The sequence below is a fragment of the Podarcis pityusensis genome, assembly GCF_964106645.2.
Source record: "Podarcis pityusensis genome assembly, chromosome: 10".
In the NCBI taxonomy this organism is placed as follows: domain Eukaryota; kingdom Metazoa; phylum Chordata; class Lepidosauria; order Squamata; family Lacertidae; genus Podarcis; species Podarcis pityusensis.
Window position 1 is genome coordinate 10,028,138 of NC_138035.1, and position 24,141 is coordinate 10,052,278.

Sequence of the window (24,141 nt, forward strand, 5' to 3'; positions counted from 1 at the left end):
CTTGGATCGTGTCCCATGGTGTTGCCTGGACTGCTTCAGGCGCAACCAACGCTCGGGCCGTCTCAAACACCTCAGGCCCACAGAGGCTGAGGAATAGGCCCCGCTTCCGCTCCTGTGATACTTCTGTCAGCTCGTTGGCTTGGAGGTAGCAGTCGAACCGAGCGAGGTAGGAGTCCCATGATTCAGAGGCTGGCGCAAAAAGCGGTAGAGGCACAAGTGAAGCCATGATCCCGATGCCGGCGTGAAGGGCGATGGATGGAACACAGTGCTCTAGCCAGAACAGTCAGCTCTGAATTGGTTCTGCCCAGTGATTTCGCTCAGTGATTTCGCTCTGTGATTCAGCTCAGTGATTCAGCTCAGTTCAGAGGCTGGCCGCATCTGGCTGTGCTCTGATGTCCATCTATCCCACCTTCGTCGCCAGTGTTAGGTCGTGGGTTGACATAGCAGCCGGCACAGCGATTTCTTCAAGTAGCTCTTTATTATGGTAAGCTGGAATAGAACTGACTGCGAACAGCTCAGCCGGCCTGTATTTATAGGCAGCCGGCTGTCAACATTGTAACCACAACAGCCCAGAGTTCCCGCCTAAAATAACAGACGCGGACCTGAGTGAAAACTATCTACAGACCTGAGTGAAAACTATATACAGTATCCCCCTGTTGGCCCAGGGTGAAACTACACTACATAACAGCAATTATTTGCGGGGTTTTAATATATTTTATATGTGTATATAGTTTCAAATCTATCACTGTTTAATTGGTCTTTCTGTGTTTCCAGAGGTTCTTGGTTTTATCAGTAAACCGCCTTGAGTCCTGTCAGGGCAAACGGTGGAGTTTGTGTACTGTATGTGTATATAATGTATTCTATTATGTAATAATACATTATTCTTTTATATATAAAATATATAAAAGAATAAACAGGGGTTTTGCATTATGGTTTGATTTCAGATTGTTTATGCATAAGGAGGGGAGGTTTATGAATGGATGATTCCTCTAGCTTATGCTAGAAGTACAGGACCACCAACATTTCTCCAGTGAAAATAGGGGCGTCCCATTCCATAATGATAATTTTGCTATTTAAATCCCACACGTCCTACTGGGTTGCCCCAGCCAATGTGGGCAGCTTCCAACACATATATAAAAACATAAAAAAAATTAAACATAAAATAATCCACTTCCCTACACAGGATTGCCTTCAGACAGCTTGGGGGTTGGATAACTCCATTCCCTCCAACATTTCTCCAATGAAAATAGGGACATCCTAAAGGAAAAGTGGGAAATTTTGAGATCAAATTAGAAACTGGGACTGCTTCTCTAAATCTTGGACGTCCCTGGAAAATAGGGACACTTGGAGGATCTGGGAGTATGAGTTATGTGAAAATACATTCAATAAGAAACAACACACTCACACTCCTTTACTATATATTGGTATATATATCTCAAAGGAATTAAGATTGGCATCTTTGTTTGATCCACCATGTGCTCAACATATTGCTAATTAATGTGGTATTTCCCCACCCCTTCCCCCTTTTCCATTTTTTTGGTTAAATTTATATACTGCCCTTCATCCGAAGATCACAGGGCAGTTTACAGCACAACACCACAAAATGCATAACATAATAACAGCAACAAAAATACCCCCCCAACACATTTAAAAGGCCATAGATTGTTTCGTCAGCCAAAGACCTGGTTATAGATAAATGTTTTGTCTGGTGCCTTATGATATGTAAGGAAGGTGCCAGGCGAGCCTCATTATGGAGAGCATTCCACAAACGGGGAGCCACCACAGAAAAGGCCCTGTTCTTGTGTAGCCACCCTTTGGAGCTCTTCTGGAGGAGGCGCATGAAGAAGGGCCTCAGAGGATGGTTTCAGGGCCTGGGTCAGCTTTTCTCTTCCAAATATGTAGCAATGTTTGTCAAACCACAGCAATAGTTATGCTGCGTGATGTTTCTCTGTTGGTATCTTTTCTCTTCTCATTCTTATTTTCCTTCACAATTTTAACTCATGAGCTATTGCTGCAATTTGCTCCAATTGTATATTTTATCTTTACGAACGCTGTTTTTATTGTGTTATGTTACGTGAGCTGGTCTTTGACCGTAATAAATTATCTAACTCTAACTCTATTTTCCTCCTGTACATTTTCCCTTTCAATAAAAATCATATACCGTATTTTTCACTTTATAAGATGCACCAGACCACAAGACGCACCTAGTTTTTGGAGGAGGAAAACAAGAAAAAAATATTCTGAATCTCAGAAGCCAGAACAGCAAGAGGGATCGCTGCGCAGTGAAAGCAGCAATCCCTCTTGCTGTTCTGGCTTCTGGGATAGCTGTGCAGCCTGCATTCGCTCCATAAGGCGCACACACATTTCCCCTTACTTTTTAGGAGGGAAAAAGTGAGTCTTATAGAGCAAAAAATACGGTATATGTAAAATGAAAGAAGTAGCCGCACATCAGGTCTTCTTGAGACGAGGACTTTGAAGGCATCCAGTTGATCCTGTCCTCAGCCATTCCCCATTCTTATTTTCTTAGTAAGGAAAGCCGCTGGCATCGAACGGCTCTGCCCATTTCTCGCTCCAACTATGTTGGCTTCGCAATTTTCGAAAGTCCCACAGGCCATTCATTTCCAGGGTGTTGGGTAGCATGCCACAACAGAGGAAGATAAAAGCTGCTCTGTGCCTTGTTTCAATAATGTAATCGGATGCTGGAATCCAGGATCAGACCTCGGTCATCCGAGGACGAAGGATGCTGAGACAAGCCCAGAACAGGCTGCAGGAAGGACTCTCTCTCCCTGCAATCAGTTGGGCTGGGGTGAGGGAAAGCAGATGCCTTATGTAACAGATGACTTGTGATGCTTGCTTGCATAACCCTTTGCAAATAGAAATCTAGCACGCCATGGGGGAGGGTTCTGTCCCTGATGCGCTAGCTTTTTATATTCTGGAAGTTGTCCGTTTGCAACTGCATAGGTTCCAACATTCCTCCGATGAAAATAGGGATGTCCTATTCAATAATAATAAGGGACAATAAATAAGGGACATGGGTGACACTGTGGGTTAAACCACAGAGCCTAGGACTTGCCGATCAGAAGGTCGGCGGTTCGAATCCCCGCGATGGGGTGAGCTCCCGTTGCTCGGTCCCTGCTCCTGCCAACCTAGCAGTTCGAAAGCACGTCAAAGTGCAAGTAGATAAATAGGTACCGCTCTGGCGGGAAGGTAAACGGCGTTTCCGTGTGCTGCTCTGGTTCTCCAGAAGCGGCTTAGTCATGCTGGCCACATGACCCGGAAGCTGTACGCTGGCTCCCTCGGCCAGTAAAGCGAGATGAGCGCTGCAACCCCAGAGTCGGTCACGACTGGACCTAATGGTCAGGGGTCCCTTTACCTTTATATATGGTATATATGACTTCCGGGTCATGTGGCCAGCATGACTAAGCCACTTCTGGCGAACCAGAGCAGCACATGGAAACACCGTTTACCTTCCCGCCAGAGCGGTACCTATTTATCTACTTGCACTTTGACGTGCTTTCAAACTGCTAGGTTGGCAGGAGCAGGGAACGAGCAGCGGGAGCTCACTCCGTCGTGGGGATTCGCACCGCCGACTTTCTGATCGGCAAGTCCTAGGCTCTGTGGTTTAACCCACAGCGCCACCCATGTCCCTCCTCCAACATATATAAAAACATAATAAAACATTAAACATTAAAAAACCTTCCCTATACAGGGCTGCCTTCAGGTTGTATAGCTACTTGTCTCCTTGACTTGGGGGGGGGGGGGTCACATAACTCCATACCCTCCAAAATTTCTCTGATGAAAATAGGGACATCCCAGCATCCAATTATGCTCCATTATTCCTTTCGGCCTCATCCAAGGTTTGTGTTTGTGAACACAGCCCACATTTTTGCGTTCTGTTTCCTGTCGTTCAGGCTAAACGTTTAATGACAGGCCATCCTCTGTAAGTCTGGAAGAGTTCTAATTTCATATGGAAGCAATAAGCATACAGAGAAGAGAGAGAAAAATGCTGGTATGCACATTTGAGGTGTGAGTCACGCTTCAGGGAGTATTAACAGCTGATGGATTTGGCAAGCGCCTTTTATGAAAACCTCTCTGTTGGCTTTTGCTGCCTACATGATCGGGATCACACTCAAGTTGCAGGGCTTAAAGATGTAGCCACAATGGTTCTGTTCTGCCTCCACGGTCAGGGGCAGCAATGCCTCTGAATACCTGGTCCTGAATAGGGTAACTGTGCCCCTGAAGGACCAGGTGCGCAACCTGGGAGTCATTCTGGACTCACAGCTGTCCATGGAGGCGCAGGTTAATTCTGTGTTCAGGGCGGCTGTCTACCAGCTCCATCTGGTACGCAGGATGAGACCCTACCTGCCCGCGGACTGTCTTGCCAGAGTGGTGCATGCTCTGGTTATCTCCCACTTGGACTACTGCAATGCACTCTATGTGGGGCTCCCTTTGAAGGTGACCCGGAAACTACAACTAGTACAGAATGCAGCAGCTAGACTGGTGACTGGGAGCGGCCACCGAGACCACATTACACCGGTCCTGAAAGACCTACATTGGCTCCCAGTACGTTTCCGAGCACAATTCAAAGTGTTGGTGCTGACCTTTAAAGCCCTAAATGGCCTCGGTCCAGTATATCTGAAGGAGCGTCTCTACCCCCATCGTTCAGCCCGGACACTGAGATCCAGCGCCGAGGGCCTTCTGGCGCTTCCCTCACTGCGAGAAGCCAAGTTACAGGGAACCAGGCAGAGGGCCTTCTTGGTAGTGGCGCCTGCCCTGTGGAACGCCCTCCCACCAGATGTCAAAGAGAAAAATAACTACCAGACTTTTAGAAGACATCTGAAGGCAGCCCTATTTAGCGAAGCTTTTAATGTTTACTAGGTTATTGTATTTTAATATTCTGTTGGAAGCCGCCCGGAGTGGTTGGGGACACCCAGCCAGATGGGCGGTGTATTAAAAGCTTCAGATGTCTTCGAAAAGTTTGATAGTTATTTTTCTCTTTGACATTTGATGGGAGGGCGTTCCACAGGGCGGGTGCCACCACCGAGAAGGCCCTCTGCCTGGTTCCCTGTAACTTTGGCGCTGGACCTCAGCATCTGGGCAGAACGATGGAGGTGGAGACGCTCCTTCAGGTATACTGAACCGAGGCCGTTTAGGGCTTTAAAGGTCAGCACCAACACTTTGAATGCTTATTATGTAAATAGAGCTCTTTTCCTACCCCTGCCTTAACATAGAGAGCCTGTCTCCTTCCTCTACCCGACTTTGCCAACTTATTTCCATGTGCCCCAAAGACTGAGGTTTGCAGAAGTCTGTTGCCGACCAGCCTGCGGGGAAGAGGAGAGGGTAGCTGTCGCAGCGACGGCTGGGGTTCTGCCCTCCAGTTGCATTTCTTTTAAAAAATGTGCTCTTGTTATGTAAGGCTGTGGGAAGGATGGAAAACTACTGACAGATGCAGCCTCCCTCTCTCTGTATGTGTGCTCATTCCCTGCCAGTGACTCACAACAGGAGAGGTCGGAACATCAGGAGGCTGCAGAGAGCACTGGGATGGCCTGTGCCTTGGGCAGGTGTGCTAGGATTCCCAACTGCTGTTGGCCTGGAAAAAGCCTTCAGCATCTCTTAAAGCGAGAAGTGTGGGTGAGAAAAGCAAAGTCTAGCTGTGGTCCCACTCTCTGCGGCTGTGTGCGCACCAGATGTTTAAGGAACATTTAAAGCCCATAGCTCCTCCTAGGGAATCATGGAAACTGTAGCTGATCCCCCTCACAGAACTATAATTCCCAGCACCCTGACAAACTACAGTTCCCAGGATTCTTTGGGGGGGGGGAGTCCTAGGTACATGGGCCTAGGACCCATGTACCTACAGGACTGCCTCTCCTGGTATGCCCCGCGGAGGACCTTAAGGTCCACAAATGACAACATTTTGGAGGTCCCAGGTTGCAAGGTGGTTAGATTGGTCTCAACTAGGGCCAGGGCCTTTTCAGTACTGGCCCCGACTTGGTGGAACGCTCTGTTACAAAAGGGCCCTGCGGAACTAAGTATTTGTCATTACAAAAGACTGGCCAGGCTCCCCACGGTATCCAATCAAGTAAGCATTAACAGATAACCTGTCAGACAGGAGTTAAACAACGCACTCAGATTTCTGTTGTAGACCGCCCTTTCTGTAATGTAGGTATGATGTTTCTGGGGGTGGTCTTGGACTCCAAGGCGAGCAATTTAAAATGTCTATATAAGGGCGGACACACCTTTGTTCTGGGTCCTCCTCCTTTCCTGTGTGTGAGGGGAGCAGCCTGCTGCAACAGTTCAATAAAGATCAGGCTTACTAGTTCCTTTGCTTCTCAATATGCACCACTCTGCCTAGGGGTAGGCGCAGTGAGGTCATCGCAGGACATGTTTCCATTCATAACTTTCCGTAGAGCTATTTGGGGACATTGATTTAAATTCCGATGCGTGCAATGTGTATGGCAAAGCCCAGTAGTGGCCCAGGCCGCCCTGTAATTTCAGCTTGCAGTTGAGCTGTTTTTCTTTTCTGCCCCCTTTTATTTATTAAATTTGTAAACTGCCCTATACCCATAGATCTCAGGGTGGTTCACAGCATAATTGGGCCGATTCGCAGCGTGAGAACATTTTTCTTTGGTGCAATTCTTAGGAAGGGACCTAGGAAGCTGCAATTTCCTAGGTGAAGTACTCTGTTTCTCTCTTTGTGTGGCAAACACGTTGGTGTGGCAGGAGTGGACGGCAAGCGTGGCAGAAAGATTTGAGGACAATTTAAGGAATGTTTAAACATTTCAGTGTAGTATAGTATGGTATGGTATGGTATGAATTATTATTAATATTGCTTGCAAAATATGGATAGATAACAACAACAACAATTGGTGTGGCATGAGAAAATTTTTATTCTGAAAGTGTGGCCCAGAGGCAGAAGTTTGAGAACCACTGTCTTGCATTCTAGCTCCTGCATGGAAGCTTATTCTAAAATTAAAGGCAAGATATAGTAGTAGCAAAGGGACGTGGGTGGCGCTGTGGGTTAAACCACAGAGCCTAGGACTTGCGGTTCAAATGCCCCCGACGGGCTGAGCTCCCGTTGCTTGGTCCCTGCTCCTGCCAACCTAGCAGTTCGAAAGCACGTCAAAGTGCAAGTAGATAAATAGGTACCACTCCAGCGGGAAGGTAAACGGCGTTTCCGTGCGCTGTTTTGGTTCACCAGAAGCGGCTTAGTCATGCTGGCCACATGACTCGGAAGCTGTACGCCAGCTCCCTCGGCCAATAAAACGAGATGAGCGCTGCAACCCCAGAGTCGGCCACAACTGGGCCTAATGGTCAGGGGTCCTTTTACCCTTTACCTTTATAGTAGTAATAATAATAATAATAATAATAATAATAATAATAATAATAATTTATTTATATGTCACCCATCTGACTGGGTTGCCCCAGCCACTCTGGGCAGCTTCCAACAAAGTAAAACACAGTAAGACATCGAACATTAAAAACGTCCCTATACAGGGCTGCTTTCAGATGTCATAGTAGTGGTTTGCTGGAGGAGTGGAGCTTAAATGAAAGAAGAAAGGAAGAGGCACTAGATGGAAGGGCATTCCAGCACTGGAGAACTGCTAAGGAAGAAAGGGATGCATTCAACTGCGTCTTCCAAGCAGGAGCTGGTAGTTCAAGGATGCGTGCCTGGGAAGCAGAGCTTTTGTAATAATGTCTGTGGCCAGGCACCTTTTATCTCACAACAGTCGGAGCCAAATGCGTTCTTAAAATAGAGCTCCAGCACCCTCTAGTGTCTGTGGGGGGAAGACGAGGAAATAGGAACATGGGACTTTTCTTCTTTCACTTCTCAGTCTTCTAAACCTCGCTCAAGGTTGCCATCTGAACTAGCCAGAGGTTTAACTGAGAATCAATCACAGTCAGTCCATCATTTGGAGAACCAAACTTTAGAATCATTTTGTCCCCAAAATGGCAATGAGACATTTTGTGTTGGCGACTGTAGCCTTGGTTTAAGGTAGGGTTGCTGTATGTCCGGAATTCAGCCCCCTTAAGCAGCGTCCAAGCAGAAATCACTGAAAAGTTGGGGAATGGGGGGCGGGGAAGCTCAACAACTTTGCCCAAAATAGCACAAATTTCGTGTCTGGATTTTCTCTTTTTGAAACATGGCAACCCTAGTTGGCCCCTTGTTTATATATCTAATGCTGGTGTAATAAATGAAAATCTGCCCTTATTCCCTTATGGGGGTCACAAGAGCCCTTACAGAGTCCTTTGCAGGTTCTCCATTAGTCGGAGAAAATAACAGAGGCCAACCAGAGAATATTGAGAAGCAAAGAAGCTAGTAAGTCTGATCTTTATTGAACTGTTGTAACAGGGTGTCCCCTTCACATGCAGGAGAAGGAGGAAGACCTCGAACCAAGGTGTGTCCGCCCTTATATAGACATTTTAAATTGCCCGCCCTGGAGTCCAAGACCACCCCCAGATACATCATACCTACATCACAGAAGGGGGGGGGGGGTCTACAGCAGAAATCTGAGTGCGTTGTTCATCTCCTGTCATTGTTTATCTCCTGCCTGGCAGATTACCTGTTGATGCTTACTTGGTTGGATACCCTGGGGAGCCTGGCTAGTCTTTTGTAGTGACAAATACTTAGTTCCTGAGCCAGGTCACAGGCTCACCCTATTCGTACACAGGCATACCCTTAAGACAGGATTTGTGAAGGAAAAGACAATGGGGAGGCTTTTCCATTTTCCTTGACCTTCCAGAGAAAACATTTGGTCAGTTTGGGAGCTAAAATGGCTCCAGGACTGCCCTCCTGTGCTGCCTCAAACATGTGGCCTATACATTTATGTACGTGTTTGCCTTGCACATCCATGAACATTTATTTTATATATATAAGACCTTAATTTTTTTATTTCACTGGAAACATATGGGATGGGGTCTCGCTGAGCACTTTTAAGTTGATTTTACACAGGACAGTGTTGCCACGAGGTAACCCCACTTCAGTGACTGTCGCGTGAGCAGCGCAAGGCCCAGGAGCTCTCTAGGCCAGCTTTAGCAACCGCTGGTTTGACGAAGTTTCCTTTGTAAAGAGGAGCTATTTATATACCTTGGCCGGCCTTTTGTGGGGCTTTGCTGAAGTAAGCGGCGGGCAAACACAATAGCCGCCATCCTGTTTAAAGCCCAGGAGCTTAGCTGCTGTTTTATTCCCCTTTGATTGCATTTGGTGTTCCAGGAACCTTGTGATTTGAGCATCAGCAAAGGCCCTGAATCATATAAATGCAGCCATTGCCAAGTTTCCCTGTCACCAAACGGGCTGCCTTTCGTTGTGTCGACGTGAGCCAGGCTAGCAAGAACGGTAGTCCTCAGAAAATAAAGGCAAATAAGGCAGTTTATGCTGTTTTTCTGATTTCCCCCTAACTGTTAAATTGTCCTTTATGTCTGAGCTTTCACACGACCTAAAAGCCATTTCCGGGAATTGTATTAGTGCAAGTTTACCGCTCTGCCTTACTCGCAAATTGTTAAGTTGTGGGTGAACATATCAGACGACACAGCAATTCTTCAAACAGCTCTTGTTTATTCACAGGCCAGGACAGAACTGAACTGAAGGGTTAAGTCAGCCTGCTTATATAGAGCTCTAGTACAACGTAACTGTATCAACTTTCTAAAACTATCCAATCACTGAACGTCACTTTCAATCCCTTATTTGCATAACTATCTACAGTATCCCCCTGCTGGCCCAGGGTGAGAACTTCAGTACATAACACAAATGTTGTCGTTTTTTCTGATAGCAAATAACATGGAAACGAGCTCTGTGCGATATTTCTGGAAGCGGCTTGACAGCCACACAAAAGGTCAGACAGAAAGCGGAAACCAGCAGCTAGTGAAACGTCTGTAAAACGGAATAAACTGGTTCCCACTGGGTCTGGCTGGGCGGAAGGCTGGGAGACCAGCAGCAGGGGGCGCCAGAGCCAATGACAGATAGAGAGCAGTGTCCACTGGGCGGCTGGTCCAACTTTAGTATGGAGGAAAGCTAACATGATTTGGCCTTCTGAGTATAGAAAAAGGTGCACAATAAGGCAGCCTTATTGAGGCTGGAATCAGCAACAGACGCTGCTAGACTACAGCTCCCATCATCCTTGCATGTTGGCCCTGCTCGTCAGAACTGCCAAGAGTTGGAGTCCATCAACAGGATACCAGATGTGGGAGGAGAGTATGAAGTTGTTGTTAGAAATCAGGCAAGTTGGGAGAAAGCTTGCAGCTGGGGGTAGCCAGTTTCTGGAGCAGGGAGAAGGCAGTTGGGCAAAGGAAAAGGCCTTGGGAATAAAGGGGTGTGGCAAGTTGCAGAGAGAGAGGGGGGGGGAGGGCCTTAGCTCATTAGTAGAGCATCCACTTTGCGTGCAGAAGGTCCCCGGCACACCCCGACACACCTGATAGTGAGAGGTGAGAGACCACCAGCAGGCAATGTTTTTTCCAGCCTGGTTTCCCCCACCCTCCTGAAGCCCCAGGAGTCTTCATAAGGGAGCTGTTTCCAGAGGAAGAGGGATGAGAGACACTGTTTGCCATCAGGGGGTGGCTGGTTTCACTTTTACTGTCCTACCTGTGACTCTGTACGCATTCAGGCTGCATTCATTTACTAGTGACAAAGCCCCATTGAACGATATGGGGTGTACTTCAGAAAAGACTCGTGTGCTCTTTTAAGCTTTAATGCATTTGTCACTGTCTGTATTTATTTATTTATTTTGCATGTAATTTCCTTTGAGCTTCGCTGTTTGCATTTCCCACTCTGCACCCCTATACAGTGGTACCTCGGGTTACAGACGCTTCAGGTTACGCGATTTCGGGTTGCGCACCGTGCCAAACCCAGAAGTACCGGAACAGATTACTTCTGGGTTTCGGCGCTCGCACATGCGAAGAAGCGCTTTGCACATGCGCAGAAGTGCGGTTCCACTGTACGTACATATGCCTGCTGACGTAGGATAACACTTCGTGCATCTCACGATGTGGGACTCTAGCCAAGCCTATTCCCTAAATCTCTGATTCTGCTGATTTGCCTTGCCTGTGGCTGAGGAATGATTTGATGGATAGACAACACTGCCACCCACTGACCCCACCTAAGAAATGCAGCTTCAACGTCAAAGGCTTTGAGCGAGATGGGGAAATCTGCAATGCCCTGAGTCGGCTGATGCAGGTGGAAGTCCACTGATGTAGTATGGAACAGTGGCTTGAGCATCTGGGGAAAATAATAATAATAATAATAAATAATAATAATAATAATAATTAACAACAATAATAATAACAATAATAATTAATAATAATAATAATAATAATAATAATAATAATAATAATAATTTATTATTTATACCCCGCCCATCTGGCTGGGTTTCCCCAGCCACTCTGGGCGGCTTCCAACAAAGTATTAAAATACAGTAGTCTGTTAAACATTAAAACATTAAAATGTGGTAAACATTAAAATGTGGTACCCTTGGTGCTGAAATGAAAAGGGAGACAGAAACTTGCCTGCCTAGTCTGGAATTGTGTGTCCTGAATGGCAGCGACTGCTGGAAGATTCAAGACAGCTAAATGAAAGTACAGTGGTACCTCGGGTTACAGACGCTTCAGGTTACAGACTCTGCTAACCCGGAAATAGTACCTCGGGTTAAGAACTTTGCTTCAGGATGAGAACAGAAATAGCGCTGCAGCGGTGTGAGGCCCCATTAGCTAGAGTGGTACCTCAGGTTAAGAACAGTTTCAGGTTAAGAACAGACCTCCAGAACAAATTACGTTCTTAACCCGAGGTACCACTGTACTGTATTGGCGTGAATATAAGCCACACCCGAATATATGCCGCGCCTTTAAAATTCAAGGGGGGAAAAGGAAAAAAAATACAATACCCGAATATAAGTCGCTCCCTTAAAAATCTGCAGGCACTCACACCCAGACCGTACGTCTGTTTCAGCAGCGATACGTAAAAGCCAATTTTTTTGTAAGGTCGCAAATTTAAGCCGCACTTTAACTTCTCATGGACGCGGGTGGCGCTGTGGGTAAAACCTCAGCGCCTAGGATTTGCCGATCGCATGGTCGGCGGTTCGAATCCCCGCGGCGGGGTGCGCTCCCGCCGTTCGGTACCAGCGCCTGCCAACCTAGCAGTTCGAAAGCACCTCCGGGTGCAAGTAGATAAATAGGGACCGCTTACCAGCGGGAAGGTAAACAGCGTTCCGTGTGCTGCGCCGGCTCGCCAGATGCAGCTTGTCACGCTGGCCACGTGACCCGGAAGTGTCTGCGGACAGCGCTGGCTCCCGGCCTATAGAGTGAGATGAGCGCACAACCCTAGAGTCCGGCAAGACTGGCTCGTAGGGGCAGGGGTACCTTTACCTTTACCTTTAACTTCTCATGGTGGAATTTGGGGAAAAAGTGAGGCTGATATTCAGGACAATACGGTACTTCTTCACACAGCACAGAGTTAAACTATGGAACTCCACCCCCCCAGAAGACAGTGATGGCCACCAATCTAGATGGCTTTAGACAAATTGACGGAGGAGAGGGCTGCCAATGGCTGCTAGCCGTGATATAACTGTGTGTGGCTTCCACAGGAGGGGAAATGTTCTCACACTCAGATCTCGCACTTGTGGGTTTCCCACAGATATCTGGTTGGCCACTGGGAGAAGAGGTTGCTGGACTAGACGGGCAACTGGCCTGATCCAGAAGGCTCTTCTCATGTTCTTATGCCTCTGTGGCCAGTTTGGTGTAGTGGTTAAGAGTGGTTAGGTGGTGGGTTGACATAGCAGCCGGCACAGCGATTTCTTCAAGTAGCTCTTTATTATGGTAAGCTGGAATAGAACTAACTGCAAACAGCTCAGCCGGCCTGTATTTATAGGCAGCCGGCTGTCAACATTGTAACCACAACAGCCCAGAGTTCCCGCCTAAAATAACTGCCGCGGACCTGAGTGAAAACTATCTACAGACCTGAGTGAAAACTATATACAGTATCCCCCTGTTGGCCCAGGGTGAAACTACACTACATAACACCCCTCCCCACCGAGATAAGGCGTTAGTTACAATCGTAATGGTTTCCTTATATACAGCACTACGCGTAATGGTTCAATTAAGCACAAAAGCATATCGGTTACATTTCCCATACTTAGACCAACAGTGATACCTGTCCAACAACATAGTCCTTTAAATAAGTTGGGCGCTTGGAAACTCTGCCAGACCGCCGGGGACTGGTAGCCAAGTCCGGAGGGCCACACAGTTCTCGCTGAGGCTGTGGTGCGACCCTAGGTGGCGTTGGAACCAACTCCCCTGGATCCGCTGCTGTGGGTGGAGCCTCCGCAAGTGGAGTGGTCTGAGTCTGTTCTGAAACGGCTTGGTTCGGCTCCACGCTGGCAGTTTGTGAGGGAGGTGTAGGTGGGGCCTCGCCATCTGTACGTGTCTCTTCTGGAGCCGCAAGCGCAGTTGGGGGCACCTCGGTAGTGTCCAAGTCCCCAACCCTGCGCCTAAGCTGGTCTATGTGCCGTCGCCACAAGCGTCCGTCTTCGAGTGCCACCTGGTACGAGCGAGGTCCAGTGACTCCCACTACTGTGGCTGGCACCCAAGGGATGTCCCCCACATAGTTCCGGGCAAAGACCTGGTTTCCTGGGACAAATGACCGTGGTGCGTTGGCACAGCCTGGGGGTTCAGCCACGGCAAAGTCTGGGTGTAGCCGGTCGAGCGGTGACCTGAGGCGGCGGCCCATAAGCAGTTCAGCAGGACTCCTCCCTGTGGCAGCATGAGGGGTGATGTGTTGCACGAACAAGTATTCGGCGACCCGCTCATGCCAGTCTCCCCGGTCCAGGCGCGCCAGTGCCTCTTTTGTCGAGCGCACCATTCTTTCCGCTTGCCCGTTGCTGGATGGATGAAAAGGTGCCGTTAGGGCATGGCGGATGCCCAGTCCCAAAAGATACCGCTCAAACGTGCCTGACGTGAACTGCGGTCCGTTGTCAGAGACAAGGACATCAGGACACCCATGCGTTGCAAACAGGCCTCGCAGCACCCGGATGACAGCTTCGGTAGTGGTGGAGGGCATCAGGGCGACCTCTAGCCATTTGGAATAGGCGTCCACCACTACCATAAAGGTCCGGCCGTGAAAGGGGCCAGCCAGATCGATGTGCACCCTCGACCAGGGTGTCTTTGGCGTCTCCCAGGTGTGTCCCTTAGCTGCCAGTGGTGCAGGCCTCGACTCCTGGCACGCTTGACAGGCGGACACCCAGGCAGTGATGGCATCGTCCATATTAGGCCACCAGACGTAACACCGAGCCAACGCCTTCATTTTGACAATTCCCGGGTGGCCAACGTGCAGAGCCTCCAGGACGCGCTGACGGAGTCCCTGGGGAATCACGACGCGGTCTCCCCACAGCAGGCAGCCACGATGAGCTGAGAGTTCATGTTGTCTGGTTGCGAAGGGCTGGAACTCCGATGCAAAAGGCCCTTGTGGCCACCCCCTCCACACCCAGTTGAGCACCCGGCTGATGGTGCGATCCTGGGCAGATGCGGAGGCCACAGTGGCAGCCGATACAGGCGCTGCCGGAAGATCCTCAATCAGAAGGAGCGATGAAGCTGGAGCCGGGTCTTCCACAAATGCTGGAAGAGGGCAACGGCTGAGGGCGTCGGCATGGCCCATCGATTTCCCCGGGCGATGGATGAGCCGGTAGTGGTAGGCAGCCAGGAAAACAGTCCATCGCAGCATGCGTGGTGAGAGGACCGGTGGAGTTGGACGATCACCGGCGAGGAGGCCCAGGAGTGGCTTGTGGTCAGTGATGAGGTCAAAAGTCCTGCCATAGAGGTATTCATGGAACCTCTTCACTCCAGCCACAAGTGCCAATGCCTCCTTGTCGAGCTGGCTGTAATTCCGTTCCGTCGGAGCTAGTGTCCTGGAAAAGTAGGCGAGCGGTGCTTCTCTTCCATCTGGAAAACGGTGACTAAGGACAGCACCGATGCCAAAAGGTGAGGCGTCGCAGGCAAGGACCAGCGGCCTGGATTCACTGTACTGTACCAGCACACTGTCTGAAGAAAGGAGAGCCTTGACCGCGTTGAAGGCCGCCGTCTCCCGATGACCCCAGGCCCAAGGCGTCTTAGTGCTAAGGAGTCGGTGAAGAGGCTCAGCCACTGTGGCTTTGTGGGGCAGGAACATGTTATAAAAGTTCAGCAGCCCCAGGAATGCCTGCAACTCCGTTTTGTTCTTTGGGGTGGGGGCCTGCTGGATAGCGCGGATCTTGGATGTGGTTGGATGAAGACCGGAGGCATCGATAAGATAGCCCAGGAACTCTACCTGTGGAACGGCGATCTGGCACTTCTCCCTCTTTACCTTGAGCCCGGCCTCCTGGAACCTGGTCAGCACGGCACGGAGGCGCTCGAACAGCTGCTGGTGTGAGTCTGCAGACACCAAGACGTCATCAAAATATGGTACCACGCCCGGAAGCCCTTGCAGGAGACGCTCCATAAGGCTTTGGAAGATGCCAGGAGCCACACTCACCCCGAACTGCAACCGGCGGCAACGGAAAGCCCCCCGGTGGGTGACTATCGTCTGGGCTTCAGCAGTGGCATCATCGACTGGCAGTTGTTGATAGGCTTGGGCAAGGTCCAGCTTAGCGAAGACCTTACCCTCACCCAGGGAATGCAGCAGGTGTTGGACAACAGGAACCGGATAAGCGTGCTGCTGAAGTGCCTTGTTGATCGTGCACTTGTAGTCAGCGCAGATTCTCACCGACCCATCTGGCTTGACAGGCGTGACGATGGGGGTTTCCCACTTTGCGTGGTCAACCGGCTCCAAAACTCCTTGGGCGATCAGTTTGTCCAGTTGTTCATCCACCTTAGCCTTGAGAGCAAAGGGAACCCGGCGTGGCTTTAGCTTGATGGGGGCGACTTGTGGATCAAGGCTAAAGGAGATGGGCGTACCTGTATATTGGCCCAAGGTGCCGTCAAAAACCTCGGCAAAGTCTTTGACCAGACCCTCAGTCTCTGCGTTAGAGATGCAGTTGATGCCGGTGACTTCCAGGCCGAGGGCATCAAACCAGTCTAGCCCTAGGAGGCTTGGCCGCTGACCTTCGACCACCACCAACCGGAGCAGGCCCGAAAAATCCTTGAAGGCGATCCGGAACCGGCCAACGCCTACCACGGGAATGTCGTTTCCCTGGTAGTCTCTCAGGTGTACGCGGTGAGAGTCGAGTTGCCTTTTGGACACTCTGGGTACCAGTCTTTTGATGGTGCTCCATGACACGATGGACAGGGCAGACCCGGTGTCGATCTCCATGTCACATGGAGCTCCTTCAATGAGCACCGTGACGTTCAGCTTGCGTCGCGTAGGCGAGTCGGTTTGGCCAATCGTGGTTCCAGACGGGCAGCGGCAGTTGGTGAGAGCGAAACAACTTTCCTTGGCAGACTGGAGTGAAGACTTGGACTTGCGAGTCGATGAAGGGGGGGTGTCAGACGGAGCCGATCGGCAGACCTTAGCGATGTGGTCCCTTCTGGAACACTTCCTACAGATGGCGTCTCTGAATCGACACTTGGCACGGGAATGGTTGCCTCCGCAGCCAGCACATTCCGGTTGGCCCTTGGACTTCTGTTGGAACTTCCTGCGCTCCCGCTTTGTCTGGTGCACGTCATCGTCTTCACTGGAGGATGCCTCCTCACTGCTGGCCTTTTCATGATGCACCGGAACTGGCTCCCTAGCAAGACGCGGGCTGCTGGACTTGCGGATCTCCTGGGCGGAGCGTTCAGCAGCTTCTGAGGCCACAGCCTCCTCAATGGCTTTCTGTAGCGTGAGGTCTGGCTTGGCTAGGAGGCGCCGTTGCAGATGGATGTCCCGGACCCCGCAGACGATTCGATCCATCAGGGCATCGTCTAAGTCTCGGAACTCACAGTGCATTGCAGCCTGTCGCAGGGCGGTGGTGTAGTTGTTGATTGACTCCCCCTCTGCCTGGTTCCGGTGGTAGAACGCATGGCGGGCAGCAATCTTGGACGGCTTTGGTGCGTAGTGGTTGCGGAGCTTCTCTTGGATCGTGTCCCATGGTGTTGCCTGGACTGCTTCAGGCGCAACCAACGCTCGGGCCGTCTCAAACACCTCAGGCCCACAGAGGCTGAGGAATAGGCCCCGCTTCCGCTCCTGTGATACTTCTGTCAGCTCGTTGGCTTGGAGGTAGCAGTCGAACCGAGCGAGGTAGGAGTCCCATGATTCAGAGGCTGGCGCAAACGGCGGTAGAGGCACAAGTGAAGCCATGATTCCGATGCCGGCGTGAAGGGCGATGGATGGAACACAGTGCTCTAGCCAGAACAGTCAGCTCTGAATTGGTTCTGCCCAGTGATTTCGCTCAGTGATTTCGCTCTGTGATTCAGCTCAGTGATTCAGCTCAGTTCAGAGGCTGGCCGCATCTGGCTGTGCTCTGATGTCCATCAATCCCACCTTCGTCGCCAGAGTTAGGTGGTGGGTTGACATAGCAGCCGGCACAGCGATTTCTTCAAGTAGCTCTTTATTATGGTAAGCTGGAATAGAACTAACTGCAAACAGCTCAGCCGGCCTGTATTTATAGGCAGCCGGCTGTCAACATTGTAACCACAACAGCCCAGAGTTCCCGCCTAAAATAACTGCCGCGGACCTGAGTGAAAACTATCTACAGACCTGAGTGAAAACTATATACAGTATCCCCCTGTTGGCCCAGGGTGAAACTACACTACATAACAGGTGTAGTGGTTAAGAGTGGTGGACTTGTAATCTGGTGAACCGGGTTCGCTTCCCCGCTCCTCCACATGCAGCTGCTGGGTGACCTAGGGCTACTCACACTTCTCTGAAGTCTCTCAGCCCCACTCACCTCACAGAGTGTTTGTTGTGGGGGAGGAAGGGAAAGGAGATTGTTAGCTGCTTTGAGACTCCTTTGGGGAATGATAAAGCGGAATATCAAATCCAAACTCTTCTTCTCTGCAGATGTTTTGTTGGGTTTGCTTTAGAGGTTATTGTTAGCAGCATATTGTTCTGGGTTGTCTCTCCCCCCCCCCATGCATCAAAAGTTGCTTGGAGACCCTATATGCCATAGCTGTCAACCGTCCCTTATTTGGTGGGAAACTCCCTTAACCCAGCGCCGTGTCCCGCTGCTGTCCCTTATTGATGATGTCCTTAAATTTCCCAGGTTTCATGCTTGCCCAGCTCAGGAGGGAAGCAGCAGCTCGGGGTCCTCCGCCGCGAGAGAGTGAGCGCACGAGCTGTCGCATCTCCGTCTCTCCCTTTTCTCCCTCAGGGGCGCGTTGTGAGGAGACGGGTGGCGGCGGCGGGCGGGCAGGCAGGCAGCCCCCTCTCTTGCGAGACTTCCACCGCACTGCCAGGGGAAGCCGGAGGCAGCAGCGGTGGTGGCCTGAGGGGGGAGGAAGAGGAGGGGATGGGGAGGGACGCATAAGGGCGGCGCTTCAGCGGCCACGGCGGCACTGCAACCGCCTCATGCCGGGCTCGCGGGTGGCGTGGGTGAGAGTCTCCCTCCCTCCCTCTCTCTCGGGCGGGGAAGGGCCGATGGAACTCCTTGCGCCAGGAGGACGGCAGCCCCGATGTGCTGCTTAGCAGACCCTCCAACCAGTGCAACATCTTAATGTAGTGATTTCCCCCTCTGCATCCCTTTCATAACTCTATTTTTATAAATCATTTGTCCATCCATAGTTCAAATTTTTACTACAAGTTTTCTGTCAATCCTACCAATCCTCTTCCTGGTTTCTGATTCTGCCTGTAAGCTTTGCCATCTCAACATCATCCATCAGTTTTGTCTGCCACTCTTCTTTGGTGGGAGTTGTAGACCCTTGGGTTCATCTAGTCCAACCCCCTGCAAAACACAGTCAGTCGCAGCCAAAGCAGCATGGCTCCATCAGTGGTGGATTTCTGTATAAACTAAGCCAATATCCCTTATTTTGGCTGCTGATCCCTTATTTTCGAGGCTGCTGGTCCCTTATTTTCAAATCTGTAAGTTGACAGCTATGAATATGCATCGAGCGTCTGAAAAATGACAATGATTGCAACGCTGGTGCTGGTATCGTGCCAACGGCAGCTTCCCTGAAACACTTCTTTTGTTCTGGGGTGCTTCCTGCACTACAAAGACTTTGTTCTCTGAATCCTTGTGAAATTCTTGGTCTTTGTAAGCGCTGCAGTTCAGAGTGGTTTCACATTCTTTCTTGCTTCTTTTGAAATGACTCTCAAATAACCGAACATCCCCTCACGTCTTTCTTCCTGCTGACTCACTGCTTAGTAAAAGCACGAGCACCGCAGGACAATAGATCTTTTCGAAACGCAGTTGAACGCCCTGCAATCGCATCAGTAGCCCCTACACACGATGCTCTCATGTGCCAACTCCTCCGCCCACATCTCTACGAGAAGAAGTCATTATTTGACCCTGCAGTCCATCCTCCTTCTGCAGAGGCTCTGGAAAGTGCAGAGAAAGCCATTCTTCACCTTCACAACGTCCTGTTTCACCGCAAGTTAAGCAGAAGTTAGGAACCTAGGAATCAGAGTTGCAGAAGAAGAGAAGAAGAAGAGTTTGGATTTGATATCCCGCTTTGTCACTACCTGAAGGAGTCTCAAAGCGGCTAACAATCTCCTTTCCCTTCCTCCCCCAAAACAAACACTCTGTGAGGTGAGTGGGGCTGAGAGACTTCAGAGAAGTGTGACTAGCCCAAGGTCACCCAGCAGCTGCATGTGGAGGAGCGGGGAAGCGAACCACCAGATTACGAGTCCACCGCTCTTAACCACTACACCACACTTAATATTTCCTATGCTGAGTGGCTGTGGCTGTCCAGGATTCCATGTGATTTCATGGGTTATGTTTACCGTTTTTTCCTACAGAGAAAAAACTCATGCATGGCACAATCGCGCTCACACACACCCCAGAAATGTCAGTGTATCTGATTCATTCCTTTCATAAAAATTATACAGTGGATGCTCGGGTTACGAACGTGATCCGTGTGAGAGGCACGTTCTCAACCCGCAGCGTTCACAACCCGTACTGCCACGTCTGTGCACACCTGGGTTGCGATTTGGTGCTTCTGCGCATGCGCAAAGTGTGATTTAGTATTTCTGCACATGCACGAGTGCCGAAACCTGAAATTAGCCTGTTCTGGTACTTCCGGGTTCAGCGCGGTTCGCAACCCGAAAACACACAACCTGAATCGTCTGTAACCCGAGGTATGACTGTATACCCTTTGAGAGTAACCCCTCACCCCCCAACAAACCTCAAAGTGGTTTACAAAAGATAAAGAAAAAAAGAAAACACTTACAAGCACTTAGAACTTAAAAATAAAAACTAAAAACAGCAATAAGCTAAAAACAGGTTAAAATACCGTATTTTTCGCACTATAAGACGCACCAGACCACAAGACGCACCTAGTTTTTGGAGGAGGAAAACAAGAAAAAAAATATTCTGAATCTCAGAAGCCAGAACAGCAAGAGGGATCGCTGCGCAGTGAAAGCAGCAATCCCTCTTGCTGTTCTGGCTTCTGGGATAGCCGCGCAGCCTGCATTCGCTCCAGAAGACGCACACACATTTCCCCTTACTTTTTAGGAGGGAAAAAGTGAGACTTATAGAGCAAAAAATACGGTACATGTCAACGTTCTATATATCTGGGTAGGCTTGTTCAAACAAAAGGAATTTTTAGCAGGTGTCGAAAAGAGAACAACGAAGGCATCTGCCTGGTGTCAATAGGCAGGGAATTCCAAAGTGCTGCCACACTAAAATATCAATTTCTTACAAATGTAGAGCAGGCATACTGTGTCAACAGTAATAGTGCCAGTTCTGCAGATTGAGGCCGTCAAGAGTGCATGTGTGGAATAAGACAATCTCTCATGTTTGCATTTGACAGCCCTGCCTCTTTCTTACTCTTCTGTTTCATTTTATTTTTGGGCCTCAAGCCAGGGGGAGGGGCGTTTGCCATAACGCCCGGTTAGCAAAGGCTTAAAATAAATAAATAACGCCAAACGTGTTTCCTGGGGTTCTTTGTTCTTCACTCCCACGTGAAATACCCAGGTCTGTTGCGACGAGTGGAAATTTAGCAGGTCAAGCTGTTCCGAGTCGTTCGACTGAGAGGAGCCAAGCTCCCTTTTTACTTTGGGTTGATGACAATCTCACCCTGCTAAGATTTCCTTTAAATAGAGAGGCGATTGTGACGGAGTGTCGACAGGTGTTTCTTGCAAAGTGAGTCATCCTCAGCCGAGCTGCCTGGCTGTCTTCCAGAAGCGGTGATGGTATCTCAAAACGTGAGAAGCACCAAAAGGCTTGTTCGGTCTGCACACAACCCATGGCCAAGGTTTGCTTTTCTCAGGGACAAACCCGGCATCACGCAAAAGCAATTGAAGACAACGCAGGGAGGGTGTCTTGCATTGTTGTCGTCCCCCCCCCCCCAAGATCTTTATTGAAACTTAACACATAGTTAAAGCCATGGTTTTCCCAGTAGTGATGTATGGAAGTGAGAGCTGGACCATAAAGAAGGCTGATCGCCAAAGAATGGATGCTTTTGAATTATGGTGCTGGAGGAGACTCTTGAGAGTCCCATGGACTGCAAGAAGATCAAACCTATCCATTCTGAAGGAAATGCTCACTGGAAGGACAGATCGTGAAGCTGAGGCTCCAAGACTTTGGCCACCTCATGAGAAGAGAAGACTCCCTGGAAAAGACCCTGATGTTGGGAAAGATGGAGGGCACAAGGAGAAGGGGACGACAGAGGACGAGATGGTTGGACAGTGTTCTCGAAGCTACCAGCGTGAGTTTGACCAAACTGCGGGAGGCAGTGGAAGACAGGAGGGCCTGGCGTGCTCTGGTCCAGGGGGTCACGAAGAGTCGGACACGACTAAACGACTAAACAAGAACAACAACATATATATATAATAACCAAAATTCCCACTGATTCCCTCACAAAAAATATAATATCTATATTACAACAGCTGCATAATTATACAGTTAATTATAAAACCCACTCCCACCCTCTACTTCCCTCCAAAGCAATCCGACTTCTTTATATTTCTTTCTAACTTTCCCCCCTTGCATTCTATAATAAATTATTTTTGTTAAATTCAGATTTTTCCTTTTTTCTTTATTGGTTTTGTTATTGCTTACATTTTTTATTCTAAGCCTATTAGCACGTCACTTTTAGAACAATATTTTGACATACAATCTTTGAAATACTTCCGCTCCATTCTTAACTTTTGATTTGATTGGTATCTTATAATTGAAGTTAATTTTGCCAATTCTATAGACTCACTTAATTTAGAAATCCACTCTTCCTTTGTTGGTGTGTCCTGAGATTTCCATTTACAGTGGTACCTCGGGTTAAGTACTTAATTCATTCTGGAGGTCTGTTCTTAACCTGAAAGTGTTCTTAACCTGAAGCACCACTTTAGCTAATGGGGCCTCCTGCTGCTGCCGTAGCCCAATTTCTGTTCTTATCCTGAAGCAAAGTTCTTAACCTGAAGCACTATTTCTGGGTTAGCAGACTCTGTAACCTGAAGCATATGTAACCTGAAACGTATGTAACCCGAGGTACCACTGTAGTAGCAATCAGGGAGGATGTCTTGCATTGTGTTCACACGTTACATTTGAGTGTGCAACCCGTGTTCACAGGTTGCATTCAGCAGGTGTACACTGTGTGCCTGTGCCCATAAATAGCTGGTGTGCAAGGTTATGCACATGTAATCTCCAAGGTTCATGGAGTCCCGTGTATGCAGCAGCCCAGATTTGCAAATCAAGCAGTGTGCAATCTTTCGCAAACACTTGCAAATGCGTAGGGACAGTTTGTACTTGTGTTCAGTACAATGTGTGTCAGCGAATGGTCTGAAGACGAGTTCTGGGGAATGCATTCTACGGCAGACTGGCTTCTCTCCGATGGAAAACTGGAGGGGGCAGAATCGCCCCCCCCCAGCCCAGAGAGTGTTCAGAAGCAAAGAGAGAGGCAGAAGCTGACCAGCTTAGGGAGGAGTTACACAGTTACGAGATAATGACGACAGAACCAGAAGGGAGGGGGCAGCTAGATGAGATGTAACTTGAGAGCATGGAGGACCCGCCCCCCTTCGGACTCGGAGGTCCGAATGTATCAGAGAGCAAAGGTGTCAGAGGGATGGAGGAAATTTCCGTTGGCACCCAAAATGGTGCGGAAGGAGGATTAGACTAGGCAACTGCCCACCTTGCGGAGAGCTGTGTATTTGTGCTTGCAACATGACACTGTAATAAAAGGACCATAAATCTATCAGCTGCTCATTGATTCTGGTTAATTCGTTAATGCTGGTTTTGACCTTTAAAGCTGGTGTTAGCCGCCCTGAGCCCGGCTCTGGCCGGGGAGGGCGGGGTATAAATAACACAATTTATTATTATTATTATTATTATTATTATTATTATTATTATTATCTGTGAAGTTACTGAAGGGAAGGGAGGACTCTCCATGCCTGAGAATGTGTGAACAAGTCTACTGAGTCAGACCAGTGGTCCAAGGAGCTCAGCCTTGTCTACACCAGGAATAGATAACACCCAGTAGAGAGGGTTTAATCCATCCCCCTAAAACATTTTTGTTTTGTTCCCCCACTTAAGATTCCACCAGTTTTGGCAGGGGAGGCAAAAAAGCAGCAGAAGAAAGCAGACACAGCAGCGATGGGATGGGCAACACCGAGAGCCCTGGTGGGGATTCACCTGTCTCCTTTCCTGATAATCAGATTGATTATTTGATGAACGGATATGGGCTGATACAACCCCAGCTCCTCAGCTGGCCTGGATGGATTCGCTGAAGGAGGTTCTGGGTGGCAGCGTGGCTGCCTGCCTGTGACCACGAAGGGAGGCCACACCTACTTTTGTCCACGCTCTCTGCTGGTACGTGGCCCCTGGGAGGCTGATATGTGGCCCTCGGGTGAAAAACAGCTAGCCACCCCTGGTCTACATTCACCAGTGACATTTGTTTTGAAATTTGAGTGCTGTAGGTGTTTCTCCCTTTGGTCAATTCTCTCTCCTCTCCTTGGGATCAGCCCCCTCCCCTTAAGAGAAATAGAAAGTTCACACGCTAAACCTTTCGAAGTGATCTAGGTAAAAGATGGATCCAGTAGAGTTAACCTGAACGTTGAAAAGACCATAGAGCTGAAAGAGGAAGTGGGAAAGAGTGGCGTCCTTCCAATTTCCTCCTCCAGAT

The 24,141-nt window shown here is 49.3% G+C and overlaps 1 long non-coding RNA gene across 1 annotated transcript in view; it reads right to left on the reverse strand.

The window, feature by feature from the left end:
- The window catches only part of LOC308486478, a 260,503-nt gene that overhangs the window by 139,338 nt on the left and 97,024 nt on the right, over window positions 1-24,141 (reverse strand). The window lies entirely within an intron of this gene.